This window comes from Triturus cristatus, chromosome 7 (assembly GCF_964204655.1).
Source record: "Triturus cristatus chromosome 7, aTriCri1.1, whole genome shotgun sequence".
Taxonomy (NCBI): Eukaryota; Metazoa; Chordata; class Amphibia; order Caudata; family Salamandridae; genus Triturus; species Triturus cristatus.
In genome coordinates, this window is record NC_140590.1 from 1,643,871,224 (window position 1) to 1,643,892,555 (window position 21,332).

Consider the following 21,332-nt stretch of genomic DNA (forward strand, 5'->3'; position numbering starts at 1 on the left):
CCTAAGAAACTAGATCTGCTTTTGACCAAGAAGAATCTCTGCCTGAGGAGGAGGCACCGGGAAAGCTGTAGGAGGAAGACTGTCCCTGTCCTGGGGAATTGGCCTGCAGTGGTGACCTTGCTGCCAAAGGGGAGAAGAGAAACTGTTGCTGAAAACTTTGCTTTATTTTTACCTTCAAGACTTGTGCTTTTCCAAAACGATCTCCAAGGGCTTGGAACTGAGCTTGCCCCCTGAACGGAGCCCCAGGACCATTGGGCTCTACCTGATCTTCACTCGCCTGCCGCTGGACTGTGGTGTCCTTTCCCTCGCCGGAGCTGTGAACCTCGTGCCCCAGTCCCTCCCTGAGCCGTGACCAGGACTGCTTAGCCGCCCCCGCCTTGGGAAGAGCCTCGCTCGATCGGAGCCGCTCCCCCTACGCTCTGCTGGGCTGCCCCTGTCACCTCGCTCGCTGGAGGCTCGCTGTGCACCTTCACCCTCCCGCCGGAATCGGCGTTGTGAGCATCACCAAGCCTCGGACGGCCCGGACGTAACCTGCGTGCCCGGCTGCCCCGCTTTGTTCACCCGCCACCTGCAACACCCCGCTGTTGTCGTGAGCCTGAAGATCAGACCCCCATCGTGAAGTGTGGGAGCCCCGGACGCCGCCTCGCCCTTCTGTCGAAGAGCCGCTGAAATCCCGCCCCCGCCTTTGCGTCAAAAAACAAGGTACTGTACTTACGAACTCGACCGCGAGCTCGCATCGGATCCAGGGTCCGCAACGTTCTGATTTCCCTGTCATCTGCCGTGTGCTTCCCGGACGCCGCCTCAGCACGAAGTGCGCTGAGGCCCACAGTTACCTTGTGCCCGCCTAAAGAACTTTCCGTAACAAAGAGACTTTACCGTATTTCCAAGAGTCGTGGCCCCATCAGTTCAACGTTACTGGGCCTTGTATTTGAATCTGCTGAATCTACATAAAAGCTTATTTTTATATACTTCCGGATTTGTGTCCGTTTGTGGTGCATGCAAGGGGTTTACTGTATGTGTAATGGCATTTGCTTAACCGTGTACGCCTGAGACTTAGCCTAGACTGCTCGCGCCACGCACCTAGAGGGTGAGCAGGGGTTATTCTGGGGAGTCATCCTTCGCCCTGACAAGAAGTAAAGGGTCCCTGCTTGTTGTGGGTACACACCTGCATCAACCAGAGCCCCCTCATTTCTAACATTGGTGGCAGCGGTGAGGATTTACGGATTTGCATTTGTGGTTTGCGTATAGTGAACCACTGATCACCACGTAGTGAGAGCAGACCAGTAACACAGCCACAAGACTAGCAATTGTTTTTGTTTTGCCAAGAATCTCCGTTGTTAAAGCCATGCCTGGTTCACTTCCCGCCGGAAGGGCAGCTTCTATAATCTCTGGATTTGAGGACATAGATTGGGAAGAAGGCGCACTTCAGAATCATACCAATGAAGAATTGAAAGGTTTTTGCTCCAAGTTCAGGATTGCCCAAACTGGATTGAAAAACAAGGCCCAACTCGTGAAGGCGCTGAGTGCCTGGTATGAGTCAAAGGCACCAGAGAATCAGGTGGAAATGGTTCCACCAGAAAGTGTCCATGAGTTTGGCAGAGGCCTGTCGCCAGAAGAGTTGGCAGACAGGGCAGCAACCCGGGCACACGAGGTGGAGATGGCAAAACTTCATGGGCAGATGGATATGGAAAAACAAAGATTAGCCATGGAAGAAAAGAAACTACAATTAGAGCATGACATGAAGCTGAGGGAGCTGGAGCTGAAAGCAAAAAGTTTGGAGCTTAATCCCTCTGGTGGCAGCACACCGCCAGTACCGGCGGAACCAAGAGTTTATATTCCCAAGGATGTAGTGAAGGAGTTCTTCAAGAATGACGACATCGGGCAGTGGTTCAGAGCCTACGAGGTAGCCATGTCTTCCCACCGGGTCCCTGAGAGAGATTGGGGAGCGGGGTTGTGGGGACGGTTCCTGAGTGAAGGGCGGGATACACTGTTAGATTTACCTGCTGATGTTCATAATTCTTACGCCCATATGAAGGAAGCCTTGATGACTAGGTATGGGTTGACCCCTGAGTTATATAGACAGAGGTTCAGGGGTTGCACTAAGATTCCCAATAGTACGTATGTGGAGTATGTGACTTTCTTTTGCAGAGCGCTGGATGGTTGGGTAAAGGGTAGTAAGGTAAATGATTATAAGGGCTTCTTGATTTAATGGCATGGGAGCACTTGTCCAGTAATTGTTTTCCTGAGCTACGCCAGCACCTGATAGATAGTAGGCTGACTAACCCTAGGAAGCTTGCTGAGGAGGCGGACCGCTGGGTCAGTACCAGGGTCCACAAGGGTCCCGTGGGAGATTCCGCCAAAGGTGGGCAGGGTCCCCAGCAGAAGAGTGGGGGGGACAGGGGTAAACAGAAGCAGTTCCAAAAAGGGCCCCAAAGTAGTCCCCAAGGGAACCAAGGGAAGGGTTCTCAGCCTCCCCCACCCCAGAAACCGACCGGGGCCCCGACAGGTCCTCCTGGTCAGAAGGGGCCCGTAAGATGTTACAGGTGTAACAATTTGGGGCATTTTGCCTCTGATGTAAAGTGTCCATTGTTTGGTAAACCAGCACCCACTGGTGCTCCACCCCGGCAGGTGACTAGTGTAGCCTTGGTGGAGGAGAGGGATATCCAAGGTGGGTGAGGTCCCGCAGAGATGTCCCTTGTCTCGCTAGGAGACCGTGAAGTGGTCCCTCCAACCCAGCTGCCTGAGAACACTAAGAAGTACAGGCAGTGGGTGACCATAAATGGCCATAGAGTGGAAGCTCTTAGAGATACAGGAGCCAGTGTGACAGCTGTCAGGTGTCACCTGGTGTCTCAGGAGCAGGTGGTCCCCAATGCATTCTATCCCGTTGTTGCCGCTGACAACACAGAGAGGCACTGCAAGGTGGCTCAGGTTCCTTTTGGAAGGGGGGGGGGTGGGTCTCTGGTACTCTTCAGGTAGCTGTGAGGCCCGCCATGCCTGTAGACTGTTTGTTAGGGAACAATTTGGAGAGCTCACCTTGGGCTAAGGTGGAGCGGAGTGCTCACCTGGAGATGTTGGGTATGCCGGATTGGGCGTGTGTCACCACACGGTCCATGGCAGCCAGTAGAGGGACTCAAGAGGTCCTGGAGCCTGAGAGGGAGGCCCAGGAACCGGCCTCAGAGAGAAGGAGAAAGGGGCGCGGGAAGCCGGCCCCTGAAGTTCCCACGGTCCAGGAGGAAGCAGACCTTGTGGGGGATGCCCTGGAGCCTACAGGGGAACAGATAGCTGAACTGGGAGACCTGCCGGAGCTGACCCATTGGCAGCAGGAAGGGGGTCCCACCAGGGAGGACTTTTGTAAGGCGCAGAAGGAGTGCCCTTCTCTCGTGGGTATGCGGCAGCAGGCCGCAGACCAGGCCGCAGGTGATCAGTCAGGATCACATTTCGTTTACTGGGAGAACAACCTCCTATATACAGAGCCTAAGGTTGCTGAGCCTGGGTCAGCCCGTGTGCTGGTGGTACCCCAGGACTTCAGAGCCTTCCTACTGGGGCTGGCTCACAATGTGCCATTGGCAGGGCATTTGGGGCAGGACAAGACCTTTGAAAGGCTTGTCACCCACTTTTAGTGGCCTCAAATGCGCAGGAGTTCAGATACTCACTGCAGGACATGCCAGACTTGCCAGGCAAGTGGAAAGAGTGGAAGGAAGCAGAAGGCTCCACTCCAGCCATTCCCTGTGGTCGGTACCCCATTCCAGCGAGTGGGGATTGACATTGTAGGGCCACTGGACCCCAGGACAGCGATGGGCAATAGGTTCATCCTGGTCTTGGTGGACCATGCCACCCGGTACCCGGAAGCCATTCCTCTGAGGACAGTGACGGCCCCCGTGGTGGGACGTGCACTGATGGGAATTTTCTCCCGAGTGGGATTCCCTCTAGAGGTGGTGTCTGACCGAGGTACCAATTTCATGTCCAAATACATGAAATCCCTTTGGCAAGAGTGTGGTGTAACCTACAAGTTCACCACACCTTACCACCCCCAAGGAAATGGGTTGGTTGAGAGATTCAACCGAACCCTCAAAGGCATGATAATGGGCCTAGAAGGACCCATGAGGCGTAAGTGGGACGTCCTCTTACCATGCCTTCTCTTCGCTTACCGGGAGGTGCCACAGAAGTCTCTGGGGTTCAGTCCCTTTGAGCTTCTGTATGGTCACCCAGTCAGAGGACCTCTAAGTCTGGTCAAGGAAGGCTGGAAGCAATCTCCCAGGAAACCTCCCCAGAATGTATATAGCTACATGCTGGCCTTCAGGAATCAGACTAGGCGATTCAGGCAACTTGCTGAGGCAAATCTGGAAGCCAGCCAGGAGGAGATGAAGCGGTGGTACGACCAGAATGCCACTCTGGTAGAGCTTCAGCCTGGACAGAAGGTATGGGTCTTGGCCCCCGTGGAGCCGTGTGCACTCCAGGATAAGTGGACCGGTCCCTTTGAGGTGGTGGAGCGCAAGAGTCCTGTTACCTACGTGGTAGACCTGAAGTCTCCTAGGAACCCCTTAATGGTCCTACATGTCAACCGCCTCAAGCCCCACTTGGAGAGGTCCCAAGTGGGCATGCTCTTGGCAACAGATGCTGGGATGGAAGAGGAGACAGAACCTCTTCCTGACCTCCTGTCAGCCAAGGAGCAAGATGGGTCAGTGGATGGTGTCATCCTCTCTTCCGCCCTGACCCCTGAGCAACAGAATGATTGTCGCCAGTTGCTGGGACAATTTTCTGATCTGTTTTCCCTGGTTCCCGGTGTCGCTGATTGGTGCGTCCATGATGTGGACACTGGGGATAGTACACCTGTGCGGCACAAGGCCTACAGGGTGACTGACAGGGTGAGGACATGCATCAAGGAGGAGGTCTCCAAGATGTTTACACTCGGGGTAATTGAGTCTTCCAGCAATCCTTGGGCCAGCCCAGTGGTCTTGGTCCCAAAGGCTGCAGCGCCGGGAGCCACACCCGAACTCCGGTTCTATGTGGACTACAGAGGACTCAATTCAGTCACTAGGACTGACGCACACCCCATCCCCAGAGCTGATGAGCTCATAGATCGGCTAGGGGCTGCCCACTACCTCAGCACGTTTGATTTAACGTCTGGGTATTGGCAGATCGCCTTGACCGAGGGGGCCAAAGAGAGGTCAGCATTTTCCACCCCAGATGGGCACTATCAGTTCTGGGTTATACCCTTTGGGATGAAGAATGCCCCTGCCACCTTTCAGAGATTGGTCAACCAGGTGTTGGCTGGGCTGGATTCGTTCAGTGCAGCCTACCTGGATGACATCGCGGTGTTCAGCTCCACTTGGGAAGAACACCTGCGGCACCTCTGGGAAGTGTTGATGGCACTGCGCAAGGCAGGCCTCACGATCAAGGCGAGTAAATGCCAGATCGGGCAGGGTTCCGTGGTGTACTTGGGGCACCAAGTTGGGAGTGGCCAGGTGGCACCCCTTCAACCCAAGATAGAAACCATCCTGAATTGGGAGTCGCCCAAAACCCAGACAGAGGTGAGAGCCTTCCTAGGTCTCACCGGGTACTAAAGGAGGTTTGTCAAGGGGTATGGCAACATGGTTGCCCCCTTGACAGCGCTGACTTCGAAGAAGCAGCCCAGGAAAGTGATTTGGACTGACACCTGCCAAAAAGCTTTTGAGGCCCTGAAAACTGCTATGTGCACGGCGCCCGTGCTCTTGGCTCCCAACTTCTCCAAAGAGTTTATCGTTCAGACAGACGCTTCAGAGCATGGTGTGGGGGCTGTTCTTTCACAGATTAATGAGGAGGGCCTAGATCAACCCGTAGCCTTTCTTAGCAGGAGGTTACTTCCACGGGAACAGAGGTGGAGTGCTATTGAGCATGAGGCATTTGCTGTGGTCTGGGCGCTGAAGAAGCTAAGACCCTACCTGTTTGGGTCTCACTTCCGGGTTCAGACGGACCACAGGTCCCTCAGATAGTTGATGCATATGAGGGGTGAGAATCCAAAGCTGTTGAGGTGGTCCATTTCCCTACAGGGTATGGATTTCAAGGTGGAACATCGCCCTGGTACAGATCACGCCAATGCTGACGGTCTGTCCAGATTTTTCCGCCTTAGTGATGAGGAACTCCCTGGGGTAGGGTAGTTCTCCCCACTTTTCAGCTGGAGGGGACACGTGTTAGACCTGGCACCTTGGCGTGAGTCTCCCTTCCTCTTTTTGTCGCTGTGCCTCATGTGTTTTTATGGTGTTGGCCGCTCAGCGCGCTGTGCCACTGCCAACCAGTGTCGCGGTGCGAGTGCTCCCTTGTAAATTATATATGTTGGTTGGATTCCATGATTGGATTGTTTGGTTTACTGTCAAACCCCAGTAAAGTGCGCCAGGAGCGCCAGGGCATGTAAAGGCAAACACCGCTGGTGGGCTTGCAGCACTGGTTGTGCCACCCACAGAAGCGGCCGGTAAAATATGTCTAAGGTCTGCCATCGCAGAACCTGCGTGCAGTCTGGTACTGACATGCTGACTGGCAAGTGCCCACACTTGCCAGTCCCTAACCTTCCCTTAACTTCATGTTAGTCACCCCTCTGGTAGGCCCACGGGCAGGGTGCGTTGTAAGCATAAGGTAGGACAAGCCTAGATGCGTGGCATGTCCTAGTAGTGAATTACCGCCATCTTGTTGTTCACTACTGCAAGGCTACCCTGTTCTCATAGGCCAGTATGGGCGGCTTGGATTGTTACACCTTATGATCCTAACCGACCCAGGGAACATGGTAGAAGATCGAGTTTAGTATGCCTGAACTCGGAATAATAAGGTACATCTTTTTCCAAGGTTTATTTTAATATTCCGCGTTTGCAAATGCCGCTTTTAGAAAGCTGGCCTTTGCTTGCCTAAACATTTCAGCCCGCCTCTGCGTGATATGTATCTGATGTCTGGCTGGTGTGAGTGACAGGGCTAGGGGAACCCAGATGGGCAGGGCTAGGTAGCCTGGTGGTGAATAGGACGATCGACAGGTAGATGGGGGGGAGGAGTACTCCTAGGCTCTGAATAGGACAGTGCTATGCCACCTCAATGCCAGCTCCGCCCCCCGCGGAGCGTCTGATGACTCTGCCCTGCACTCTGAAAGAAGAAGCCTGCATCGCGTAAACAAAGTGCTCAGAAACCGGACTGGACTAGGCAAGGGCCCCCCTGGCCTGGGAGAACAAAAGATTTGCTGTATAAATGTAGGAGCCCTGCTCCTAAGAAACTAGATCCGCTTTTGACCAAGAAGAATCTCTGCCTGAGGAGGAGGCACCGGGAAAGCTGTAGGAGGAAGACTGTCCCTGTCCTGGGGGATTGGCCTGCAGTGGTGACCTTGCTGCCAAAGGGGAGAAGAGAAACTGTTGCTGAAAACTTTGCTTTATTTTTACCTTCAAGACTTGTGCTTTTCTAAAACGATCGCCCGTCCGCGCCAGACCGCGCCCAGAGCCCGGACCCCTGGTTCGCCCTCCCCAGGCCACCACTTACTCCAGGAACACCTTGCTGGAACTCCGAATTCCCCCAACCCCCTCCTGCAGCAACTCGATCTCGCTCGCTGAAGGGAACTCTCGCTGTCGTTCATGCTCGTACAGTTTCCATCTAGAGCCAACTTTTAAACCCATCTCCCTCAATATGGCCCTGCTTAACTGCAGATCCCTCCCAAAGCATCAAACGGAAATTAATCTGCTCCTGAAAGACTCCGACATCGAAATCCTATTCCTAACGGAAACATGGCTCGCAGCAGGATCAGAGCCTGATATCGTTCAGTCACTCCCACCGGATTACCTGATTAAATTCCACAACAGACCTGTAGGCATCGGCGGAGGAATCGCTGTTATTTACAGAGATTACTTCGCATGTCAATTCAGAGATAGTCCCATACTGGACTGCGAAAACATCCTCTTCTCAGTGAGCCGCCCACCATCGCTCACACTCTCGGGACTATTAGTTTATCGTCCCCCTGGACCAATCCGCCACTTTTGCGAGTCACTTATTGACTCTGTCTTCTCCCTGGCCTGTACTACGCCGAATTTTACGATACTGGGAGATTTAAATCTCCATCTCGACGACCCCTCCAATAAACCGGCGATGGACCTCAAAGCCGACCTAGGTTCACTCAGCCTCGAACTACTCAATAACCTCCCGACTCACATCAAAGGTCACCTGCTGGATCCTGTGTTCTCCAACCTCCCCCGTCTCACAGCTAGGCCCCCTATCCCCACTCCATGGTCAGACCACTTCTTGGTCCCATTCGAGCTACTGCTATCCACCGAACCTATGGGTAAACCCCCTCCCCAACCCCCGGATCGCCCGTGGAGAAAATTGGACAAAAGCGCCTGGGCTCAGGTTCTATCCTCCACCTCCCCCCTCCTGGACGAAGACCCGTCCTTAGCAGAAACTCAGCTACAGGATTGGATCCATCAATCCCTAGATACCATTCTGCCACCCAAACCAATGCCTAGCAGAAACAAATCGACCAACTATCCCTGGTACACCCAGGAACTCCGTTCCCTAAAAAAGAGCTGCAAAAAATTAGAACGCGCCTGGAGGAAAAATTGGTCCACAGCCTCCAAAATCGAATACAGAAGCGCTATCAAGCTCTACAAAGCCGCAATTAAATCCACCCAGGCCACCTTCTTTGAAGGAAAGATTGCGGCAGCAGCTAACTCAGCGAAGGAAACATACCGCATAGTTCGGCTCCTCACCAAAATCCAGGACCCTCCCCCCCCTCCTGACCCTGAAGGTGTGAGATGTAATCAAATGGCCAACTTCTTCTCTGCAAAAATCGACAAAATACTCACCTCACTCCCCGCACCCTCTGCTTCTCTCCATCCTATCGCACCCCCCCTTCTGCCGGAGGCTCCCTGCCTGCGAGCCTTTGATCAGATCTCCACGGAAGCTTTCTTAGAAACCCTGAAAGCTGTTAAAAGTGGCTCACCAGCGGACCCTGCCCCCATCAGTAAGATGAAACTGGTCGCCCCCACCATTGCCCAACCCTTCACCTATCTAATAAACGCCTCCTTCAGGAGTGGCACCGTGCCAGCCAATTGGAAAAAGGCTACGGTCAAGGCCCTCCTGAAGAAACCCCACCTGGACCCTCTAGACCCCTCCAACTTCAGGCCGATTTCACTCCTCCCAGGGATTAGTAAAGTGGCTGAACGAATAGCTAACAAACAGCTATCCTCCTTTTTGGAGTCCAATCACTTACTACGCGACTCCCAGACTGGCTTTAGACCGGGCCAAGGCACCGACACCGCCTTGCTCGCAGTTGTCGAAGAGGCGAGAGCCATCATAGACGCAGGAGGATCAGTGGCAGTGATTCTCCTCGATCTAAGTGCCGCCTTCGACACGGTGGACCATTCCATCTTGGTCCACCGGCTGAGCCAACTGGGAATCACTGACTCGGCCCTCGCATGGATTAAATCCTTCCTCGAGGGAAGATCATTCCAGGTTTCAGACGGCTTCTCCACGTCCAAACCCCTACTCATGCAGTGTGGGGTCCCTCAGGGCTCCTCCCTTAGCCCCACACTTTTTAATGTCTATATGGCCCCTCTCGAAGACATCATCACTCCCTTTGGGGTCAAGTCAGTGATGTACGCTGACGACACCCAGTTGGTTGTGTCCATTAACCACTCCGACTCTAGCTTAGGAAACCTGGCCAGTTGCCTAGAAGGGATCTCACAATGGATGTCGGACTCTAGACTCAAGCTTAACGGCGACAAATCCGAAATCCTCCTACTGGGCAATCAACACAAATTACCCGTTAACCTTTCCTGGCCAGCCTGCATGGGCACCTACCCTACTCCCAAAACAGAAGTCAAAAGTCTAGGCATCTGGCTTGACCAGGACCTTAACTTCAAAACCCAGGCCAGGAAAACATCAGGGACCTGCTTCGGCCTAATCCGTATGGCCCGTAAGATCCTCCACCTGATCCCTTTCCATTCCAGGAAACTACTGATGCAGGGACTGGTCAACTCACGACTTGATTATGGTAACATCCTATACTTGGGAGCCCCTGCATCAGTCACTCAAAAACTCCAGGTGGCCCAAAACGCCGCAGCTAGAGTCCTCACGGGAACTAAAGCACGGAATTCGGCGAAACCTGCCCTCAAGAGCCTACATTGGCTCCCAGTAAAAGAGCGCATTACGTTCAAAACGCTCTGTATAGCGCACAAAATTCTGCAAGATAAAGGCCCCCCAATACTCCGATCCTTGATGAAACCTCACAAAGCTAGTCGTCATCTAAGATCTGATTCACTTGTACTGGCATCCATCCCGAGAATAAAAAAGGCAAGATCGGGTGGCCGCAGGTTCGCCTATAACGCGCCTAAACTATGGAACTCCCTCCCATTACCCATGAGGAGTGAGCAGAATTGACTAGCATTCCGGAAAAAATTAAAAACCTGGCTCTTCCCCTAAACATTTTCCTACTCCGACCCCACTGGGAATAAACTAAGTCCTCTTAGCGCTGGGATGCCCAAGGGTAGCTATGCGCTCTATAAATCCACATCCAAATCCAATCCAAATCTCCAAGGGCTTGAAACTGAGCTTGCCCCCTGAACGGAGCCCCAGGACCATTGGGCTCTACCTGATCTTCACTCGCCTGCCGCTGGACTGTGGTGTCCTTTCCCTCGCCGGAGCTGTGACCCTCGTGCCCCAGTCCCTCCTTGAGCCGTGACCAGGACTGCTTAGCCGCCCCCGCCTTGGGAAGAGCCTCGCTCGATCGGAGCCGCTCCCCCTACGCTGTGCTGGGCTGCCCCTGTCACCTCGCTCGCTGGAGGCTCGCTGTGCACCTTCACCCTCCCGCCGGAATCGGCGTTGTGAGCATCTCCAAGCCTCGGACGGCCCGGATGTAACCTGCGTGCCCGGCTGCCCCGCTTTGTTCACCCGCCACCTGCAACACCCCGCTCTTGTCGTGAGCCTGAAGATCAGACCACCATCGTGAAGTGTGGGAGCCCCGAACGCCGCATCGCCCTTCTGTCGAAGAGCCGCTGAAATCCCGCCCCCGCCCCCGCCTTTGCGTCAAGAAACAAGGTACTGTACTTACGAACTCGACCGCGAGCTCGCATCGGATCCAGGGTCCGCAACGTTCTGATTTCCCTGTCATCTGCCGTGTGCTTCCCGGACGCCGCCTCAGCACGAAGTGCGCTGAGGCCCACAGTTACCTTGTGCCCGCCTAAAGAACTTTCCGTAACAAAGAGACTTTACCGTATTTCCAAGAGTCGTGGCCCCATCAGTTCAACGTTACTGGGCCTTGTATTTGAATCTGCTGAATCTACATAAAAGCTTATTTTTATATACTTCCGGATTGGTGTCCGTTTGTGGTGCATGCAAGGGGTTTACTGTATGTGTAATGGCATTTGCTTAACCGTGTACGCCTGAGACTTAGCCTAGACTGCTCGCGCCACGCACCTAGAGGGTGAGCAGGGGTTATTCTGGAGAGTCATCCTTCGCCCTGACAAGAAGTAAAGGGTCCCTGCTTGTTGTGGGTACACACCTGCGTCAACCAGAGCTCCCTCATTTCTAACATGCGACATGAGCCATTGACCCACTCACTGCACCCTGACCCATTCATTAGTCTAACACTAACCTCACCTACTCGCCATCCCTACTGCAACCAGACCTACTCACAAGCCTAACACTGAGTTTTCTCAATCAATAGCCCTACTCCAACCTAATCCACTCACTAGCCTAACACTGAGCTCACTCGCTCAACATCCCTGATGCAACCTGACTCACTTACAAGCCTATCACTGAGCTCGCTCTCTCAACATCCCTAATGCAACCTGACTCACTCACTAGCGTAACACTGAGCTCGCTGGCTCATCATCCCAACTGCAACCTGACAAACCCATTCACTAGCCTAACACTGACCTCGCTCGCTCAACATCCCTACTGCAACCTGATCCACTCACTAGCCTAACACTGAGCTGGCTCGCTCACCATTCCTACTGCAACCTGACTCACTCAGTAGCCTAACAGTGAGCTCACTCGCTCAACATCCCTACTGCAACCTGATCCACTCACTAGCCTAACACTGAGCTCGTTCGCTCACCATTCCTACTGCAACCTGACTCACTCAGTAGCCTAACAGTGAGCTCACTCGCTCAACATCCCTACTGCAACCTGATCCACTCACTAGCCTAACAGTGAGCTTGTCGCTCAACATCCCTACTGCAACCTGACTCACTCACTGGCCTAACACTGACCTCGCTCGCTCATCATCTCTACTGCAACCTGATCCACTCACTGGCCTAACACTGACCTCGCTCGCTCATCATCTCTACTGCAAACTGACCCACTCACTAGCCTAAGACTGAGGTCTCACTCAACATCCCTAACCAAAGTTGACTCACTCAATAGCCTAACACTGAGCTCGCTCACTCAACATTCCTACTGCAACTTGATCCACTCACTAGCCTAACACTGACCTCGCTCACGCAACACCCCTACTATAACCTGACTCACTTGTCTCACACTGACCTCGCCTACTCACCATCCCTACTGCAACCAGACCCCCTCACTAGCCTAACTCTGAGCTCGCTTGCTCACCATCTCTACTGCAACCTAACACACTCACTAGTCTAACTCTGAGCCCGCTCGCTCACCATCTCTACTGCAACCTGACACACTCACTAGCCTTACATTAAGCTCGCTCACTCACCATCCCTACTGCAACCTGATCCACTCACTTGCCTAACATCGAACTCTCCCACTCATCATCCCTCCTGCAACCTGACTCACTCACTTGTCTCACACTAACCTCGCCTACTCCCTAACCCTAATCCTGTATGAGCCTCTCACCATCGCTAATCCCTGCTGTTAAAGACGCACTCACTGTGTGCCCTCAGGCAGTCTCACACATTCACCATTCCTATGCTTATTCCAGTCTGACACTCGTCATGACTACCGCAGCCTACAGGGCAATGCGGGCATCCTGGCACTCCCTTCGCCTCTGAAAGGGGCTTCGCCTTCAGACAGACAATGGAAGGAGTAAGAGGTCCAAAACCATTGATGGCTGGCTCCGTCCTTGGCATTCTGCAGGAGGCTACGAATGAGCTCTCTGTTTCACTCTCTACCCAGGTGACAATATCATCCTCTTCTTCCTCGCATCGCCCTTGTGTCTCCCAATACCTCTAGCTTTCTCTCCCTCGCTCCCAGTAGCTCTATTGCAAGGAAAAAGGCACCATAACCGCGGTTTGAATAAAAAAAAAATACAGCAATAATCAGGGCTCAGTGGACCCGTCAGGCCTCTGGGCTCCGGTGCCACTGCACCAGCTGCACCAATGGAAGCCACGCCCCTGCCTCGGCTCCCTTGTTCCAAATCGCGCGGTGATTTCAACGGATTTTCTGGAACCGGGTTTAAACCAGCTGCACGGGAGCAGAACGCTCCAGAAGATTCTAGAGCGCTGCTATAGATGGGTCTTCGCTGACTGGCGCGCGGTGGCAGTATTAGCATCCTAGCTTCATTTATCAGTTTATTTTTAGGTCTCGCCTTGCTATCGCGTAAGCGATCGCAAAGCGAGACTATAGGGGCTTTTAAAAGTGCTCCCAAAAAGCGGATTGCATGGCTAGCACGCGCACAATGACGCGCATCGTGCCGCCATGCACTCCGCCTTTTGGGAGCACTTCAAAGGGTCCGCTCTCCCGCCCCCAAGCGCGCGCGCGCCACGCTCCGCCGGCCCTGTTTTCAAAGCATGTCTTAGAGACACGTGAAAACAGCTGGCTTGTATACTAAGGTTTACAAGCAAGATTCTTGCTTTTGATGATGTACACACATAGACAAAGACTCACACGTAGAGACGCACACACAGAGACGTACACACAGAGACAGAGATGAACACACAGGCACGGAGGCGTACACACTAAATCTGCTTAAATAGGCTAAAGGTTTTGCAAACCACCAAAACATTTTTCATTGTACACTGTCTCTTTGCTTACAGTTTCAACATATCTTTACTTCATGATATTCTTTATTTAAAATACTTACAGCTTTTACTCCATATTACCCCTCCGCAATTGCAGATCCTTATGTTATATGGACACACTTTTATGTAAAACACCACATATAACATTCATATATCCTATACATACACTTGCGCATTTCCACCACCGTTTACATTGCTTTTATACTCCTCCACAAGTGTTCAACACAGAAATACACACACTATTTACTCTCCAATTCACACATGATAGCCATTTAATCTCAGACGAAAAAAAACAAAGAAACGGGAAAAGTGTCCAAAATAATGTGCAAGGGTTTAGCTTGTTAGGTCTCGCCTGAGACAGCGCTTTAGCGCTGCTCTCGCGAGAGCTATTGTAAAAGGGGGATCTGGAAGTACAAACAGTGCTTTTCAGGCCTCCAAATACAGTGCATGTGCGCCGGGCGCGCGCACCATTTGGCAGCCTGAAAAGCACTGCGTGATCATTTTCACGGCCGCTTTGATGTCCTCAGTGACCGCGGCCACTGAGGACATCAAAGCGGCCGCGAAAGTGCACCCCATCTGCCACCCCCTTCCTGCTTGTTTGAATTGATTAACCCGATTTCGCGTGCTTCTTTAAAACTGACTTCTTGTTTGTTTTATACCTCGCTATCTCCATCCCCGCCGTGGCGCACTCCTAGCTTTTTATGGACATTATGATATACTTTGAAGTGCTTGAGCCACTTTACGACAGTTTAAAAAAAACTTTTTGATAAGCGTGTAGAGCGCTTGTTTACAATAGCTTTCAGTGCCGCTTGTTCATTTAAGCTGTGCCTTATTTCATATGTAGTTGCCTGAAGGTGAAAGACAGAAAACGTTTTAGAATATTGTTTTTAAACACACCTTTTACATCGTTCCATGCTCATTCACCCCGCTCGCATTGCGCACAGCATCACAGTTCCCATGCGTTTTTTAATGCACTTCGACCACTACTTAAGGTAAACACAAAAAGGTGCTACGACACGGGTGCGGCGCTTTGTTTTTAATTACGTTGGGCCATACTGTACAACGGCCCGCGCTGATGTGCAAGTGCTACATTCTAAAAACGGCAACGCCGATAGATCCCGCATAGATGAAACTTATTGGCTTTGCAAATGCTTGTTTAGCACTTATAGCCTGCAAACGAAACAACACCCAACCACATGCATGAAAATACTGGACAAACAACGGCCACTGCAAGATCCTACACCGTCACCTCCCCTGCCTCCCGGATGCTGCTTTCGGTTTCATTCTCTGCTAGGTTCCATGTCAGCGAACAAAATACCCTTCAACGCGACAGCAACGGGCGCCTTGATCCACTGAGCAATGTTAGTAGTGCCAAGTGACCCCAACTCTCCTGCTGTGTCTAGCGACCTCAACTCTCCTGCTGTGTAACTAAGCAAGAATCTGAGGCTCGCTTGTATCCGCGACAGAACAGACACTTACTTAAGGGGGCTCACCTAGTTTATTTTCCTTTAGAAGCACTTTTCATGAGCACTGTTTTACCTCGCACTCTAACTGCTCATGTCGCCTCCCATGGACCTATGTGAGAAAAAGCGAAAGTAAGTGGCACTGCGTCAGTTGAACCAAGTGCTGCACCCCCTGGTAATAATTAGGTGCGTGCTGGACCTCCCTGTTGTTATCCTGCTGAAAGGAATACGCAGTGAAAAAAGTGCAAAATCATTTATTGAACATTAATAAACAAGTTATTAATGGGGCGTTCCGTCTCTGTCTACTGTGACGCTCCATTTCTCTCTCCGCTTTTAATCGCTAGAACCTGATATTCTTGAATCAAGCCACATAAACATTGAATGCCGACTGAGACACGGAACTGCACAAACCCCAGAACACCACAACATTTGGGAATATAACACATCCGTGGGTGTTCCTTCTTCCTTCCCTGACCCCCGTCTTGTGACAGTTGCCCCCCCCCCCTCCCCCTTCTCTCTGTCTCATTCTCTCAGAGAAGCACAGCATTGAAAGGTCTCTGTCACAGCTCTGGTTGCCCGAATCCCTGTTCTGCTCTGTTACAATGAAGCTTTTGATCTTGTGACACATTCGGTGGTGCGATGCAGCCTCGTCTGGTGCTGCCTGTAGCTATGTTATTGCTTGTGTGGTCTTGATTCCAGTGGGACTACAATGGCAGTTTACTCCTTTGTTTTGCAGTTGCATTTCTACAGCGCTACTTCCTCTTGACAATTCTGATGCACTAAAAAGCTTAGAGTTTCTACTACCGGACAAAGCTATTCTGTAAAACTGTTTGGATGGCAAATGAGTTTGGTATCGGAACAAGTGTGCATCTGAGTTTCAAACACATCAGCACCGGCAGCCAAAAAGCCGGACTGAACTCCATGCGGCTTGCGCTTGAGAGACATCTGTTTAAAACAAGCATTTACAATGCAACGGGCTCGCATTATTGAAAGTTTGAGATATTGGCGCTGCATTATTATTTGCAACGTCAATAGCTCAAACTTTCAATAATGCCAGCCTTACTGCATTGCAAATGCTTCTTTAACTTGTAGTCCTGCATTGCCCACACTGAATACATTCCAGTGAAACGTACCTTCGGAATAACGGCTTGCTTTTTAAATAGCGCTTCATACTGAGCCTGCCATTTTTAAGGTCTGTAAAAACGAGGAGGCAATTTTACCAGGCAATTTTACCAATTTAAATGTATCCATTTCTGTCATTTCGAACAACTAGAGGCAGAGTTGGTCTTGGTCTTGCTGGGATTCGAGCTAGTGACATATGGATAAGTGTTCCATTGTCATATGTCATAAGCCCGGCCTGGCTAACGCCGTGACCTTTGCTCCCGGCAGCAGGGCTGGATGTACAGAGAGAGGGGAGGAGAGAATATTCCGTTCTGTCACAATGCAAATGCATGACCTATTGCTGCATCAAATGTAAATAAATAGAAAATGTCTTTACTTTTGATGCAATCGCGGCACCCGCGTGGGTGCCGAGATTGCAACAAGAGTAAAATAATAGGAAAGAAATGTCAGGACGGACGCATTTAGCATGCGACTTGCCCCTCTGCTTAAAAAAAACAAAGCATTTGCAATGCAATAGGTCTCACATTTGCGAGAGTTTAACCTATTGGCATTGTAAATGACAATGCCTTTTTATTTATGTTTTAAAAACCACCACATAAATAAAAGGCATTGCCATTTACAATGCCAATAGCTCAAACTCTAACAACTGCGAGACCTATTGCATTGCAAATGCTTGTTTTTTAATGGCTCTGCTCCTGTCTCTGCTTCCGGGCCCCCACCACTTTCCAGCTTTCAATCAGCTGCTTTCCCCCAGCGGCTATTGATCTCCGCCTGTCTCTCGCTCTGTTTCCAGCTCCCTGCTCTATGTAATCCGCATCCCTCTGTCCGCGCTTGTTTGTTTGGATGATGGCTTGTTTAACACACCCCCACCCCTCCCCAGCGGGTGAAGGTAACATTTCCCTGCTAGATTACTGTTTCGTGACTTCGTCCGTAGTGGATGTTAAAAACTGTGCGATTTTAGACTTGAACGCTCATGTTTTCATTTTTTATTTTAAACGTGTTCACCGACCTGTTTATTTTCAAACACAGCGTTTCCCTCCCCCCAACCATACCCTGTGCATCGAGTGAGGCAGCACAAGCCCCGGGCACCCTCAGCAGCGTTTATTCTTTATTTTGGTGATGGCTTGTTTAACCCGACTTGCTCCAACAGCACCGTTGTTAACAGCGCTGTTCTTATCTGGACTGTTACTGCACCATACACAGCAGGCATTGGAGGCTTCAGGGGGAGAGCGGGCAAGTACATCGGCCTGCTCTGGCGCAATGCTTTCCTCCCTCCTGCTGCCCATACTCTGTTCCGCAGCTGCTAGCATTCCCACGAACTGACCAGCCGCAGCCCTTCATGTTATATGCGCCGTAGATAGCAGGCATGGGAAGTCGCCTAACGCCATCTGGTGTAGTTTGTGAAATGTGAGACGGCCGCCTTACTGTTTCCAACACTGCTTGGAGAACTGTCCATGAGGAGGGGGGGGAGGGGGGTGAACTGCGCTTGCCATTTGCGTTGTGTGTAAAAGTAATACGGTGGACAAGCAACTTTTTTTTCTATTTATTCACTTTTGTAACAATGGCAGCACGCCTCACTGCGTGCCCCCATTACTACAAAAGTAAACAAAAGTTGTTTGCCCACCATATTACTTTACACACAACGGAAATGGATCTCATTATAGCGGATCTATTAAACTGGCATTCTCCCACTTGGAAACCTCTTTTAAATCGTGATCCACACACATCATGCAAATAGCATTGATTAATTGGCAGGTAGCACTTCAATTGCTGAGCACTTGCACACATAAGTAAATGTACTTGTTAAGCCCATCCACTTGTGACACAACAAAGATAGGTTCCATCTATACACACCGTTGGTGCAACCCCCTGTTGCTTGGGGGTGTACCTCACTGCCCACCAAGTTCAAGCTTTACACCTGAACTTCCTGCTAGTAAGCGTCTGGTGATTTGCTTGTTTTTCATGGCTCATTTAGGAATCCCCTCCGCCCCCTGCGTGATAAAGGTGACAGCATAAATGTTTGGAAATGAAAGTGGTGCTCTCACATACTTCACATGTATTCTAACCAGGGCTTCAAGTGGAATGAAAGAACTTGGGAGGGTCTCTCCAAGGGACGTGGTTGATGTAGTTAAGGGCGTTGCTTAAAACAAATAAGCTCAAAGCCTGTGCTTTTTAGGTCTCGCCTGAGACAGCGCTTTAGCGCTGCTCTGGCGAGACTTATAGTAAGCGAGTTTTGGAAGTGCAAACAGTGCTTTTCAGGCCTCCAAATACAGTGCATGTGCGCCGGCCGCGCGCACCATTTGGCAGCCTGAAAAGCACTGCCTGATCACTTCGCGGCCCCTTTGAAGTCCTCAGTGAGCCGCGCGGCCACTGAGGACATCAAAGTGCACACCATTTGCACTGTGCCCGCCCCCACTCCCCCCTCCCACTCCCTCCTCGTCAACTTCAGTGCGCGCTTGTTATACAATGCAGCGCGCGCACCATTTGGCAGCCTGCGGCGGGGCAGAATCTCCTCATTTCCCAGTAGGCTTCTGTAGCCCTGCACAGGATCTCTTTGGCCCGTCCGAATACCGCCTTGCTTTTTGTTATTAACAGGTTTATATTCGTTTTATCATCTAAACCATCAGAAGTACAGCTCAGGTAAGCATTGCCCAGCAGCTGGCATTCATCCCAAATTACCGTCATTTGAGTGTAGCTGGACCATTCAGGCGGCAGCACAAATAAATATCTGGCGCTAAGACGTGCACTTCTGTCAACAGACAATCACCCAACCAGCCCTCCTCCCTCCCGACTCATGCCTCCGCCTAAAGTTCTTTACAGGGTATCTTTCAATAACCTCAACCCGTGGGGTCGTTTTCAAACACCAAGCACCCAACAACTATTGATCTAATCTTTTTAACCTCAGAGTCGTGTGTTGGTATGAGGGAACTGTCAGGGGTGTCTTCATGTTTTTTAGACAGTCTACCAGGTGGTTCCAGGTCTGATCGATGGAACCCCGCTCCCTCATCGCCTTCTGAAACAACCTCGCACCCTCGAGTCCCACCCAAGGGGCCAGCGTCTCCTTCCATTTGACCAGTCGGGGGCCCCTGGGCGCCTTCCAGTGTGATGTAATTTCCCGCTTCGCCAAAATCGGGGTCAGATCAACACATTTAGTGATCATTTTGTGCTTGCTCGGGCGTGGGAATCCCCCATAAAAGACATGCCTTGGGTTGGTACACTCCAACAGGGCAGGGCCTTGTCATGTGAAGTAGTTAAGACCTCCTTGTTGCTGAGGTTTTTGTTGTAGATTTGTCGCTAACAAATCCACCAGAAGCGAGAAGTAATCAAAAGGTTTGTACTAGAGAACAAGTATTCAAGAGAGAACCCTCCGATTCGGCAACTCCCAGGACCTAAATCCCGAACAGTCTAATGCAAGTGCCCACACATTTAAGGAACAACTTCGGAATGAGAAACATTCAAATGACAATATGCAACAGTTTTCACCCCCCGAATCTCATACGGTTCTTTCTGTCTTGTTGACCCCAGAGTGTTAGTACCTCCTTGTCTGTCTCTTAAGTGCACGTGGTACCTGCACCCGCACGTGGTACCTGTCACCATCCAGCTCGGGTTACTTGGGCGAGGTTGTTCTTCACAATTTCACAACTATATCGCAATGTTCATCAAAGCGCCGTGACTAATACAATTATTAACAATAAACAAAAGGCTTCAGTGCACAGACCAGGCAAAGAACGCGGACATCTTGGAACGATGCAGTTTCTTAATAAGAGAGCACGTTAGTTTGATCCATCTAACAGACATTGTGCATCATTTTCGAAAATAATCTTTCCTAATTTAATCACTACACACGGTCCTAAAACGAATATTCACAGTTTCTATATAATGTGTTTTGAATTAGTTACTCTAAAATTGAGAGAGCTTGTTATTTACATGACATCGTTTGCGTGATTTACATGCCAAATATTTTCAATGTTCATTTGGTGCACAGACTCTGAGGCAAGCCCGGCTTTTCTTCACTCGGCTCTGACTCCCTCTATTAACTTGTCGACCACCTCTGATGTTATACTGTTTACACCCCCGACCCCCTCCCCACTACCATCCCCCACTTCACCTCGGAATCCAGTGTGGTATGCTCCTTTTTTAGCAGCCACAACGTAATGCAAGGGGTGTGCAGTAATAGCGTGTATTTTTTGTTGTTGCTTCGCAAGAAAATTATGTGTTTATTTACGGTGTGGACGAAAAGAACAGCTCGTCAACATACTGAGCAGAAAACTGGTCAGAGAGCGGTTAAACGTAAAGCAAACGGGACAGGAAACAGAGCTGCGTGGAGACGTCCCCTGTGCAACTTTCTGCAGCAGTTGCTGCAAAAGGCGAGTCAAACCCTAGAAACCCCCCAAAGGGGGGGGCAGTGTTATATAAAGCAGAGCACTGACCTCTTCACGCACTGAAACCAGCTGTCCCCCTGCTCCTCCCCCCGCCGCCTCCATTCTTAAAACACGAGATTAGAGCTCCGCGGCAGGGTGCTGCCAGACCTCCATTTGCTTCCCCCTCCCCCTTTCATTTCACCTCCCCCTTCCCTCCCCTCAGCTAGAGTGACAAAAGCACGCCCTCGGTGGAACTCTAACGTGCTAGGTACTTTTCTCTCCTCTGCTGCTAGTGGATCCCGCTTCTGCTGCCAGGAGAAGTAACCGAGTTTATAAAGTTTGCGCTTCAAGTACATGCAATATTCCCCCTTCACAATATAAAACCCGCAGACCCCTTTTATTTTACAAACAGGTTGCCAGGCTTGGGGCCACACCGACAAAGGGTCTTCCGACTG

The 21,332-nt window shown here is 51.1% G+C and overlaps 1 long non-coding RNA gene across 1 annotated transcript in view; it reads right to left on the minus strand.

Annotated features, from left to right (window-relative positions):
- LOC146812618 (uncharacterized) overlaps positions 1–21,032 on the minus strand; it is a 43,781-nt gene extending 22,749 nt beyond the window's left edge. The window contains exon 1 of the long non-coding RNA XR_014966878.1: positions 20,947–21,032. This is a non-coding gene — a long non-coding RNA (uncharacterized LOC146812618). The remainder of the gene's footprint in view (positions 1–20,946) is intronic.
- Between the last annotated feature and the right edge of the window lie 300 nt (positions 21,033–21,332).